Source organism: Austrofundulus limnaeus, unplaced genomic scaffold (genome assembly GCF_001266775.1).
Source record: "Austrofundulus limnaeus strain Quisiro unplaced genomic scaffold, Austrofundulus_limnaeus-1.0 Scaffold561, whole genome shotgun sequence".
Classification (NCBI taxonomy): domain Eukaryota; kingdom Metazoa; phylum Chordata; class Actinopteri; order Cyprinodontiformes; family Rivulidae; genus Austrofundulus; species Austrofundulus limnaeus.
The window spans coordinates 120,888-134,722 of record NW_013952963.1 but is presented as its reverse complement, the minus strand read 5'-3'; the positions used below and the strand labels follow the sequence as shown (position 1 = coordinate 134,722).

General features: G+C 37.7%; 1 protein-coding gene across 1 annotated transcript in view; it reads left to right on the top strand.

The window, feature by feature from the left end:
* LOC106530806 (semaphorin-6D) overlaps positions 1-13,835 on the top strand; it is a gene marked incomplete at both ends in the record, with an annotated part of 126,542 nt that overhangs the window by 28,215 nt on the left and 84,492 nt on the right. Inside the window, 1 exon segment of the mRNA XM_014026514.1 lies at positions 10,280-10,415.

Below are 13,835 nucleotides of genomic sequence, written 5' to 3'. Positions count from 1 at the left end.
TTATTGATTTTTTTATTATTATTTTGAAGACATTTTCCTAAGCCTGGGAGGTTATTTTTCATTATTATCTTTTAATAAAATAACCTAGTTTGCCAATATATTTCCCAGAATGTTTGGGCTTTCACTAACACACTACTCAGATTGGTCATTTAGGTCATCTGTTCTAATAACTGGTTTTTATTTAAGCTGAATGCCATTTGGAAAATAAAAAGTGCATTAGCGTTTGTGTTGATTTAGATAGGAGAAATTGCTGATTGTTACATTTCACCTAACATGTAAGTATTATTGTTTTTTTTTTACTGGCATCCTTATCTACACTAAAGCATTCATTACAAGCCTTGTATAATTCTGTGAGCGTGTGAATCGTGAGATATATGCTTAAAACTGAGAGGTCAGATTAAAAGCTGCCACACGTAAAAAAAGAAAAAAAAGCATTGTGAGTGTGTGCGACAACCCTGCTGAGGGTGTAGCGCCGGTGCTGTAAATCTGCATGAGGTGACAGATCTGACAGTTTCCCTGCAGACACAGGCAGCCGATTTACACTTATTAACCCGCAGAGGATGCAGACTGTGCGAGCGTGAAGCAGGACCGGGTGGGACTGCGCTGGATCCCTGCAGCTTTTCATGCTCTGGATTAGATTCAGTCTGCTGCTGGAGTTTTGGAATGAATTCTTTTCTGTTTAACTGGCAGCAGAGGAACCACCTCGCTGTCAGAACGGCAACAATATTTCACAGCATGCATGAACAACATGCTGAGGAAATATCACTTTCAACTGATAGTCAGCTATTATTTATTAGGGGCTTTTTTATATACGTATTTTAAAAACTCTTTGGCTTTTAGGGTTTTTTATGGCTTTTCTTTGAGGAACTGTTTGCTCCTCCAGCTGACAGGCAGAAAATATTTCTTGACAGGTTATAGAGGAAATATAAATAAGCTGGACTTGTTCAGGGTGAACCCCGCCCCTCGTACTGTGACTTCTGAATGTGGGCGGCAGTGAAGGCTTGCCTGCTTGATGAGCAATGTAAACATAGAAGAAGAAGACACCCTTATGTGTCCAAATAGCCTTAATGCCACGGACATCCGGTCCAGCGCTTGGTGCCACTCCGATCACTTCCGGTTCGCGGTCAACACAGTGTTAGTGAAAGATTCTTTTCACCCGACAACGACTCTTAATGATCTCCACAGTACAGAATTAGCATATTACATGTACCAACATTAACACAGGAGACGTRCAGGTCCAGCCAAGTGGGAATAAATCACTCCAAAGTGGATTAAAGCCATAAAAACAAAGGAAAAATGTTCGTATTTATGGTTCCAGAATTTAGCCTTTTTCACTATTCCTTGGCTGCTTGTTCTGTGAATTTTTCACATGGAGCTGTGACACTTATATTGTTGGAAAGAGCAGAGTCTAGGCTTAAAATTGATGGTATTGTATGGTTTGGATCGTTTTCCTCGACGTAGGTGAACTGAAAACGTAATGATTATCAGGCGGAGGTTCTGTGGCTCTCGGTGCTCGGGGGGAGGGGCCCTCGCTCGTCGCTCGCGTTTTGTTTACGCTGTAATATACACTCTAACAATTTTTACTTTGGCATAAAACTCATGACAAAGTTGCCTAAAAACATTTCAAACTCTGTACAACACAAACGCACACAAACACCTACCTGTTCTGGCTGCTGTGTTAGCTTCCTCCTAGCTATGAGGTGGTCTTTCCTCTCTTGTCTTGGCAGTAAAAGGGGATAAATGTACATTTCCCTTTTGTAACCTCCATCTTATTTCTGATGCTGGCTCTTGAATATCCTCAGATTAGAAATGCCGATTACAAACGCAAGCGTGATCTTTTATAGCTAAGTTTTCCCTGTAATGCTATGATCTACAGCTGTCACCTTCCTCCTCTAGAGGAAAATGGATAAAAACTAACTACTCTATTGTACCTGCTGGTTAGTGGACACAACGGCACACAACAGAACTCACGTTTTATACCAGTAGATCACAGATACTTTAACTTTTGTGACTTTTTCACCGACTAGTTCTAAGAGCTTACGCTAAAAACAAAGCAGTAAGCAGGAAGTGGAAGGGATGTGTGTGGCAAGAATTTTACTGGAAATACATCATTAATGACCGTGGCATTTAGGCAATTCAGTTTGAGTTTGTTAGTATTCATCCTTTTTTAGAGCACSTCTCTGCTTTGCAGCGGAGCCACAGGCAGTGTAAATCCAGGGTTAACGTTGTATTTGTTCCTATTTTTATAATAGATTTGAGTGCAAGAAACAAGGTGATAAAATTCACTGAGTAACATTCTTCTCAACAATAAACCATTAACACGGCTTGTTAAATTTTTGACTGACAAAGAAAATTGAGTGTTTACTGCCATTTACTGACAAAACCCAATTTAATGAGGTARAATTCATGGAAATTGTGTTCTTTCAGTCCTGCTTCTGTTTTTATCTGAAGTTTTCCTCATGAAAACAAARCAAGGACAATACAATACTTGTGTTGGATTTGGAGTCTTAAATTCCCTATGTGTCGCAGTATTTTAAATTTCTTAATTTGATATTTGTAGCAGTGCATGTCTCCGTAAAGCAGGGCATCTTTTTATTTTTCAAAGTCCCGTTCAGATGGAACAGAATGGTCTTGGAAAATTCAGCGCTGCGAGGTGGCAATCAAATGACAATCAAATCTGATTCAACCACAGCGTTTGCATGAAAGAATTTGGCTGAGAGCTCCCAGTAGGTTTGCCTCATCCACTTCGCTTTGCAAAAAAATTTTTTTAATTTTATTTTTTTCATCTCGGTCTCTTCTTTTACATCTAAAAAATGGGGTTCTTGCCTGCTGACCAGTTTTCCCGCTCTCTGTCTGAACTCCCTTGTCTTTGCAGCTCTTTTGCTTTCCAGCCATTGCCAACCATAACTCAGCTTCCCTCCTCACTCTCTGCCAGTCCTCCAGGTTCTTTGTCATCACATTACTGACATGACAGAGTCCTACAGCCCACGTCTAAACCTCCTGATGATGGCTTCCAGGCCTTACTGCTGAGTCGGGATGCTCAGAAATGAAGTGAACAGAGAGAGTCACTTATCTGGACTGCAGTCTGATAATAATGTCACTTCATTTGCAAAAATAATGACCGAGGCTCTTCAGTCTGTGTTCTGCTCTAATGCAAAGCTCTTGATTGCTTCATCGAGCCACTTGCTGCCAGCGTTTTGGAGATGTAGTCTTTTTTTTCCCCTCCCACTGCAGACAACTTCTTTCAGTTCTTAATTAACAGAAAAGCTGAAGCTAAACCTGATTACATGAGAAATAAGAAAAGAAAACACAATCATAAACACGTTAAAAAATAAAGCTCTTTCAGTCATTTTTTACTTCAATACAGGGGCTAGACTTTTTTGCAAGGGGTGGCACAAAAGTGGCAAAGAAGCCATTTAGGAGGGCACACATAAAAAAATACTCGAGATTTGAAAATTCAAGATGGCTGCCACAGCCAATTTCAAATGACTCTAATTCAACGGTTTTTAGATGTTTTGAGCTGAAACTTGTTGAGGTGTAGCCAAGAATGATTGCTATCCTAATTTAAGCTAACCACCATACAAGTTTTACACAAGGCTGTAATTCAGCCATTAAAAACACAGATGAAAATTAATATAGTAGTAGCCAAGAATAATCTTTAACCAAATCTCAATGCAAATGCAAAGTCCAAGATGGCTACTACAGCTAATTTTAAATGGTAACAAATCAAATATTTTTATACACATTGAGATGAAATTTTGCTATCGTGGAGTTGCTGCTTTCTATTAATTCAGTGGCTTAGAAAAGTTTTTTTCTTCACTAAAAGGTTTTCCCTACACCATATAACACAGCTTTTTGATGGATATTTACTCTGTTTTTGCCCAAACTTAACATTTTTTATTGCCACATTTGATCCCCACGTCTACTTGTCAATCATTTGGGGGTGGCAGCTGGGGTGGCCAGTCATGTGCCACACCCATGGCTCCACCCCTGCTGCATTAGCCATTTTACTTGAATATAAAATGTCACTTTTGTACAAACATGAAAATTATGTATTTTTCTTAAAGCTAATTATTATAAGCAAACTCATTTCATGTCTAAGCGTGTTGTTTTAAATGTAGTGGAGATTTAAACCCAAACTTTACAAAACCATCTGCAATAATGTCAAACATAACACTCAATTTTTTGGATCTGATTCTTCAGCATTTTGCTTTTAATGGCACAAAACCAAAACAGTAAATAATTAGCTTGAACTCAATCCGTCAAGAACACAATGAAAAAACAAGACATATTCATTTGATGCWAGTTGACCCRATTTCCTGAGGTCTTAAAGTATCTGATATTGTTTTTAAGATTGTCCTAAAATACTCTAACACAGCAACCATTTTTGCTGCTGATTTTAAGGAGGATTAGTGAATAAAATAAAATAAATTTCGCACTCCTGTCTGTGGCGTGTGTGTTTGGAGGTGTAGACACACAAGCGTCTGAAACCCTTGAAGAGAGTCATTAATATTCTGTCTGACAACCAGAGACACAACAAACTGAAAGGTGGACAGAAAGTACTCAGGAAAAATCCCAACTCAGACACAGTTATCTTAAATTCTTACATTTCCACCTTCGCATTTCTTCTGGGAAATAGTTTAGGCACAATCTTGTTAGTAGTYATCTGGTGAACTGAACCACCGTTAATAAAATGAACACAAACACAAAAACATGTAACAAATGAGTCACGTCCAACACTAAGTTTTCATCTATTGGTTTTAAATAAATATTTACTGTGTTTTCTTCTAATATTYAGAGTTTAATTCTTAAACTGGGATTATTTTGTAATTACTGCTCATTTCTGCTGGTGTTCCCAGAAGCATTGTTTCTCAAGGCTGTCTGTTTGCCTCTATAACCAAAGCAGAGCTATGTCTGCATCCTTGTCACAAGGTCAAGCTTGGTCCAAGTGCTGGTTGGATTCTGGGCCTGCTCCTCCTCTCAGATCCCATTTTCAGTTTGTGAACATGTTAGAGTGCATGGAGAGAAGGGTGTCAGGGATGGGAACCGTAAGGTCTCGTCTCTGCTTTTTGCACATGGTTTGGTTTTGTTGGCGTCCTCGAGCCCTGACCTTCGGCGTGTGCTTGTTGGGCTGAGTGTGATTAAGTCAGTCCCTGTAAGTCCGAGGCTACGGCTCTCTCTGGTTTGGAGGTGAGTCTGCCTCAATTGGAGTTTCTTGTCACAAGTGCTCCGGTCAGTCATGGTGAAGGAGCTGAGCCAAAAAAGCAAAGCACTGGATTACTGGTCCATCTACATTCCAATCCCAACTCATGGTCATGTGATGTGGATTATGATGGAAAGAGTGGCTGAAATGGGCTCCCTCTTTAAGGYGGTGTTTCAGGCATCAGATATCTCCCTCAGTTTTTAAAGTTTTCCAGTCACTTCTCATTTAGAGGAATCCCAGCAGCAGACCCAGAACTCTGATGGATCTTTCCCATCCTGGGAGCATCTTAGGACACCCTTTAGAGGATTTTCATTAAAGTTTATTTAATCAAGGACAGCACAGTAAAAAACAAAGCAACAATTATTTTGAACAAAGGTTTTCTTGCCACATGGCTAATTTGCAAACCCAGTCCTTGGTTGGACATTTTTTTAATACAATAATAAAACGGTCCACTCACTCACAAAAATTGACCCAGGTACAAACTTTTTTATGTAAGCTACTGTCAATTACCTGTGATAACCATCAAGAGTTGTGGTGCATTAGTTGTAGCTGTACATCCAGGACACTTTCCTTAAAATTTGTCTAGCTTAATGAGAGTTTATGAACACACACAAAAACACAGGCAAGCACATGTGATTTTTTTGCCTTCATCACCAGGTAATGTTTGTTAATCTCTGAAACTTGAATAACTTTTCATTTATTTCATTCCCAAGTAGAACATGTGTGTTCTCACATCCACACAAAAGAGTATTTGACATTAATTTGTCAGCTTCAATCTTCCTTCTGTTATTTCTTACCCCAGATAATCCCTGAATCCCCCCCTTTTTTTTCAGAATTACAGTCACTGAAATTTCTTCTCATATTGGCTGAAAGCTAAGGCAGCTCGAACCAAGTGGAGAGTGAACAGGATTGTGTGTGTGTGTGTGTGTGTGTGTGTGTGTGTGTGTGTGTGTGTGTGTGGCTGTACAAGATTTTAATGGAGACAAATTGATTTGGTCTCAATTTGGCTGTTGTGTGAATTTCAGCATGAAAACATAAAACATATTTCAGGCTGCAGGTCGTTAATGAGCCGACCCGGTTCTCTCCGTGAGCTCGCATGTCAGGGATACGCAGCAGGGGCTTCTGGGTAATGACGTGAAGAGGCTCTATGTGTCAGCTGTGAAATAAATGAAAAGTTTAGGGTAAATCTGTAGGAAGGATTGTCAGCAGCACATTTCTCCTGTGTGGCTTCTGGTTTCTTTGCTCCTGTTTGCTGACAKAATAAAGAGAATTAAGAATTGGTTTGTGGGAAAACAGAATCGAGCGTTCGAGAGCTAAAATCATCATCTGAGGTAAAGTATGAAAGACACTGCTGTCGTTTTGGGTTCTATACTAATTACGATTTTCTGTTTCTTCTGTTTTTTTTTTCCTGGTCTTTTTCACTTTGTGATAATTCTGAAATTGTCAAGTTTCATGTGACTGTTTAGTGAAAAAAAATTCAAAAGTATTTTTTTCCAATACTCTGAATTTTGTACAAATGTGCCTGCAATGAGATGTTGAAACAAAATGTAATTTCTTTACACTCTTATCAGGCGGATCATTAGGCAGCTAATTACAGCCGAGTACCACAGCAGGACATGACTTTTTTTTTCTTTTTTTTTTTTCTATTTTTTTGGAAACAAAGCAGAGTGAAATATTATGCAAGTGGTGTGAAATTTGTGAAATATTTATATATATAAAAAAACCTTACATGTACAGAGATTATTAAATGCGAGGCATGTGTGCTTTTTTCCCCCCCAGGCTTCTTCTCTTTTAAACTCTCAAAGCAACATCTGTAATTTGAGCTCTTCTTTGTTTTACACAGTCAGACAAGTTTTTATCTTTTCAATCTCAACAGAGTAGTGTCATCCARTTGTTTGATGTGCATGTCTTCTGTTTAGTTGGGTTGGACTCAAAGTCTGAAAAGAATTTAATGCAAACTTGAGCAGTTTAGATGATTGTGAACACGCTCCACACTTGTATAAAGGGCAATGGTGTCCAACCTTGGTCCTCGGAGGCATCGATCCTGCTTGTTTTAGTGGTTTCTCTGCTCCAACACACCTGATTTGAATGAATGGGTCGTCAATCGCATGGCGGCAACTAGGTGCATTCATGCGTTTAGCGATGGTGAAGACGATTTGTTGAAGTTCCAGCTGTGTATCAGAACAGAGTGAGGACACTCCTGTAGACTAAAATCTGAAAACTGAAGCTATTTTTTTTATTTCTGTTTTACCGTTATTTAAGCAGGCAAATCCCATTGAGATTGCAGATGTCTTTTGCAGGGCAGCCTGGGCCTGAAGGCAAACTGTTGTGTACATTTTTGGACTGGTTCACCAGTATTGGCCAGTAAGAAATTGGAAAGACATGATTTGAGTCTTTGTAAACCCTTGATGGTTGCACATAAAAATAGGGATGCACGATAAATCGGCATTAATATCAGTATCGGCCAATATTGGCCATTTTTTAGAATATCGTATCGGTCAGATATGTAAAACTGGGCCGATATTAAAGTCCGATATTGATTTCCCACTTTTTATCTTTGTGTTTCTGTTTTGGAAGGGGAGCTGGTTGGTTGAGCAGCATCTGTTTGATCATGATAGTGATATTGATGCTGCATAGTCAGGAATAACTGAAGCAGAGTCATGTCAGAGGTCTGGTTGTTTATTTACCATATCAAAAAAAGACTTRTGTTTGTGCGTATATGTATAATATTTGTGTGTTTGTGTAATATCGGTAAATATTGGTTATCAGCCATAACAGCAATAATTATATCGGATATCTTTATCGGCTGAAATTTTCATATCTGTGCATCCCTACATGAAAATCAGCCATAAGGTTGCACAATATTGGAAAAAGTTTGGTACCTGACATGACATTTGTTTTGTTGCGATATATTTATTGCAAGGAATTTTCAACAACTGATTTGAATATCATTTTAAGTTTTGCTGTCATCTTGTGGAAGATGAGCCTGCACACACGCACCTATTTTTTGTGCATTACAAGTAGGGCTGCCATGATTAGTTGACTAGTCGACGACTAATCGATGATTAAAATAGTCGATGACTGTGATAACCGTGGACGTCACAAGACATTATGCAGACAGGCTCTGGTATCATGGCTACCTGGCAATGGAGCTCACAAGTGTGGGGTCATTTTAAGAAAATGAAAGAGAAACATGTGCAATGCATATGTGCAAGGCAGAACTTGCTTTCCACAGCTATTATCTTTAGTTAGCATATAGCTAAAATCTAACGATGGTTCTATAATAGCAGCTGCATTCTGGCGTGATAAGCTATAAGTTTTATATTCAATTAACGTCTGATCCAATTAGTTGACTAATTGAAAAAAAATAATCAGTGAATAAACTACCATAAAAATAATAATTTGTGGCAGCCCTAATTACAAGTGTGTTTGTCTGTATTTCAGAGATATTCTTGTTCTTTTATCAGTGTGCATTGCCAATGCAATGCACACTATTGTGATTCGTTTCCCATCCAAGTCATCTTCACTTTGGCACACTTCTCCTCCTGCATACTTTGTCCTAGAGATGTCATTGTAATTTATATCTGTAAAACTCCTGTGCCAAATGATTGCTATGCCTTTTGGTGCCTGTACCACTTATAGTTTTTGAAATATTAATGTTTAAAATCAAATAATGGAAGTCAATGGAGCCTTGCATTGGTCCAATTCTGCCCCATGCTGTATCTACTCAGTACTGCACCATAGTTTAATAATATTTAAACTCAGTAGTTMAGTGTTTACAATACAAACATGATTGTATTTTGATATTTCACTATAATATTGTCCTAATATTCCTTTATTGTTGTAATATATTGCAGTTTAGTGTCAACAACTGCATTGGCAATTTGGCCTCTTTCAGCAATCATACAAACTTAACACTGGGAGAGCTTACTGCGACAGCTACTATAGTCTCATGGTGAACACTATRGGCTAGTGTTCACTATGGGCTGCATGAAAATGCAGGAGATCAGGGTTCAATCCCAGCCATAAACAAAATGTTTCATTACAGCTACATATTTTCTAATTGTCATATTCTCACACAATTACCCTCATTACAAACAACTGCTGACTTGGCAGACACAAGCTGGTACTTGATCAGCAAACACGTTTCAACTTGGTCACAGTTCAAGCAGCAGGCAATGGCATGCTACAAGGCAATGCACACTTGTTTTTACATAGTAAAAACCCATGTCTAGTTGCCTCTCTTGTGCTGGAACTTGTACACGTTTTCTTCTATCACGTGCAAACATGAATTGACTTTTACCAACAAACAAACCCAACAGTTTACCATTGTGTTGAGCTTGGTTTCAGTTTACATAAGTAAAGCGGTAAAATCTGACCTCTTCGTGCAACGACTTATGGTTCACGTGTTGTTTGAATTTGCCTGCTTTCCCTACCACACGTACACCGCGATGACGATGCTCAGACGATGCTCAGACGATGTTGTGCAGCTCTAATCATCTGTTTCTGAAATACTGCTGCATGTGATTGGCTGACCAACTATTTGTGTTAACAAGTAATTGAACACGCGTGTCTAATAAAGTGGCGAGTGACTGTTGGGTGTGTGCAAACATTCTAATAGCAGCAAATAAACCTCTCGTATCAACACACTAATAACCCAAGTGGTCATGAGAACCACTTTATAATTTAATCAACTGAAAATGTTTAATTTTCAATCAAATAATATTCTGACTTGTGTGAATGATAGACGTGAAATATAAAATCTTAAATGTTCATGTTTAAAGCCCAAATCTAATGTTCCAACAACCACAAACACAATGAAGCATCTAATTTGTATGTAATCCAATCTACYTCAGACGCATCAAGATCGACCACGCTTGCATGCTCAGGTCCAGCCCACTTGTCTTCTGTGTGTTCAAACTCATATCAGAACCTGATCTTCCACTAAGCTGTATTCTGATCTCTGTGCRTCCCAGTTCTCAGAGAAACCTGCACCCAACTCACGGTGCAGCTGGATAAAGATTAAGCACTGATTCCACTCCTGACTTCTTTCCTTTTGCCTTTTTTTTTTCTCAGCAGATTTATAAACACTCAGACTTAAAGGGAGTGAGACTTCTGTCAGAGTTTGGATTACTTCTCCTCCTCCTCCTGCCTGGATTTGGTCATTACTCGTTCTCAATGGTTCTGCTGAGAAGCTGCTTGTGTTTGAACGGTAAGAACTTCTTCTGCATACAGAGTCTGTGTGCATTTTATTCTATCAGTATCTGCAGGACATCACTAATAATTTGGTTGAATACTCAGTTATCCTAATTTAGACTTTTATTTAGCTATTTATGTCCAATTAGTTATCAAAAAAAACAAAAAAACAAAACAGGGATGTGCATAAGAAGGTACAATTATGATTGTGGGAAATGTTTTATTTCTGAAAGTTTCATTATTTTCTGTTCAGTGGTTTATGAAATATTTTGATAACAAACAAATAAAACCTATACAGAGAGGTTTGATGTGAGTAAATGATGCCAAAGTCTTAAGTGAAAATATTGCACAGAGTGTAGTGCTGAAAGCATGTATTGTGAGTTATGCTTAGCTACTACCACACCAAATTTTAAGTTAATATCTGAAACCTGGCTGAGTTACTGGCGTATTTTGTGTTTTCTAAGGTTGGCTGGCTGTGGTGGCTATCATGGATTACACAAACACACAAACACAATACTTTTTGAGAATCAAAAGTGCAGCTGTTGAGAWATTTCACTAACAGACAGGCAGATTTAAATCAAATGTTTTATATTTCAAACACATTAAAAAACAATTGTATTCTATTCAGATTTATAAGTTAATCTGTAATCCTTTTCTAGAATTAATGTGATGAAGCAAAAAATTCCTTAAGGCCCCGCTACACTATAAAGTTTCAGAAAACTTATGCTGACTTATGAAACTTTTTTATGACTATTTTACTCATATCAGCTACAAATCCAATCTAATTGTTTGTATTTCAAAAATTAGTTTTTTTTTAATTCCATCTTTAGCTTAGACATCTTTAGTGTTGGACAAACTTTCCTATTGGCAAAAGTTGTTTAAAATGTTAGTGTGACAGGGCCTTCAGAGACTCATCGTGTCGGTTTAACCCTTTGTTCATTTGGGAAATGGCAATAATCAATTGGGTTTTGGATGCTGCAGGCTTTAGAGAACAGGAAATTAATCAAATTATTTATATATAAAAAAACACAAATGACAAAGTAGCAAAAAAGGAGCATCTAAATAAAAAGACAYCTCAAAAGTAAAACAAAGGTGTGTTTTTCTGTTCTATAATCCCTCTGACAGGCTGATAAATGTAATCTGTCCTCTCCCTGCTTTTGTTCCACTTTAAAGCAATTCTACTGGAACATACTGAGGGTTTCACTTCATGCACAGGAATTGTATCATTTATTTTTAAGAGGKTTTTTTTCTGACAGAGGAAGACACAAATCTGCACGATAAGGTCAAAATAGCTTTATATTCTCATGCTTTTCTCTGCTGTTCAGACAGAAGGGCTGATCTCCGACTCTATAAATACACACAYTATCCAATTTCTTCAGAATGAACGTCAAGTGACTGAATTCAGTCCAAGACATATTGTTTCCTTTAAAGGGAACCATGTGTTGCTGCTTTGAGAAATGTCCACGCAGTTGTTCACAATGAATGTTGCTCTCTGTGTATGCAAATMTATCTGTGCGTGTGTGTGTGTTTGGGTTTGTGTGGGTTAGTGTGTGTTTAGTCCCAGTTTGCCTGGAAGCATTGCTGCGATCCCACAGGAAAAGTGAAGGTTAAAGACCTGTTTGAACTGGAAAACACACACAGATCTGATAATGTTCTAGAGAAGAGAAAAGACCATACGCTGGGCAGAAATAGTCCACATCAACGTGAACCAGAGTTAATATAATCTCAGGATAAATATGTGAAGGGAAAGCTGCAGCTTTTTTGGGGGGGACTTAAGATTCTTAATTAACAACAAGAGGCTTTGAAGGAGTCAAAATGTATAATCCATTTCTGTTTTGCAGGAAATAAAATAGTCTTAATAATTGAACTTTGAAAAATTTGGGAACTTTTTGTTGATTTTACTGTGGACTTATTTCAAACATGACACGTTGTTGAGCTCAGTGTTACATGCTTGTGTTACTGTAGTACACTGTATTAGTCATGTTCATTTTAAATGGTTTACATTGGAATATTAATCACATAATGGTATTCATTCTATAATGGTTTATTAAATATTCCATATATTCCATAATGGTATATTAAATATTCCATATATTCCATAATGGTATATTAAATATTCCATATATTCCATAATGGTATATTAAAGATCATTTTGCTAGAAAACATTGTTTTTTGTAAGGAAATCTGGACATTACTGGCAATATTTAAATTAGTTYTAACTGAGACTTTAATGGTAATTGGCGATTTATTTGAAACACTGTTCTGCACTGGTTTTTATGAAGTTAATAACTGTGTCAAAGAGTTGCTGAGCATTTTTGACTGTAAGGTGTACAGTGTGGCAGTCATTAGCAGTGAGTACATTTTGAAGTAATATGCTTATTTGAAAGTAAAGACTTCTTTGTTGGAACATTTGTGATTAAGTCCAGGGAGGACTTTGAGGAGAGTAGGATTTATTTTAGAAATTGAAGAAGTTTGTGTCAGGAATGTCTTCTTAGGAATGCATGTCCTACAGGAAATATTTACAGATTGCACGATATAGTATGTACATAAAATGAATGATGTGCAGATGCTTGTCTGTTCTGTATCAAACCAGCACCACACAGCTTTGTTTAAATGATAAAATAAACCAATGTGCTTTGGTGCAAAGCAATGTAAAACATCCCAACTCTAAATATCTTAAATGTTTATAATATAATATGTGCTGCAGAACAGGAACCTGCTGTAAAACAGCAATTATGCTGAGTCAGGCTAGATTTTTATTAATCTTTTCCTGTTAAATCATTAAATCAAATCAAATCAAGTATCAGATTACGTAAAAACTTGTTCCAGGAAGCTGGGTTGGCATGCACAGAAAATAAAAGCTGATGTCAAAACTAATGTTAGACTTCTTTCATCTGCAAAGTGTTGCTTTTTTGGACCTAATTTTGGTTTAGCTTTTGTTTTGTAGAACGATCAAGACTAGACAACATTAAATCAGTGATTTTCTAGTTTAACTTTTCTAACTACCTGTTGTGTTTTAACATACTGTTGTGTGTTTATCATTCAAATTGTTTATTTTGTGTATTTGCCCTTTTGCTTTGCTCAAGTGTCTTTGGCCTGTGCCAGGCCTGCATTGTAAATACATTATTTTTAATTTAAAAAAAAAAATCAACTTTTTTGAGCTTGATATCATGCTGGAATCTAAACAAATTATACCCAGAGTGTTGATTTGACTCATTCATGCACGTTTGGGAAATCCTTGGATCGCCTGTGATAGTCATGTGGAGCTGGGTACAACGCTCCGCCCATTTGTACAAAGCTCCTCCCTGGAACTCGGTCTACAGCCGAGCTCCCCCACAGAGCACCCCTCCCCTCCCGTTTCAGCACGTTGTGATGATGTGCCGAAATGGGAGTGTCTGAAATGGTAGGAGGTTTTTAAAGAGACAGAGGCCAAATC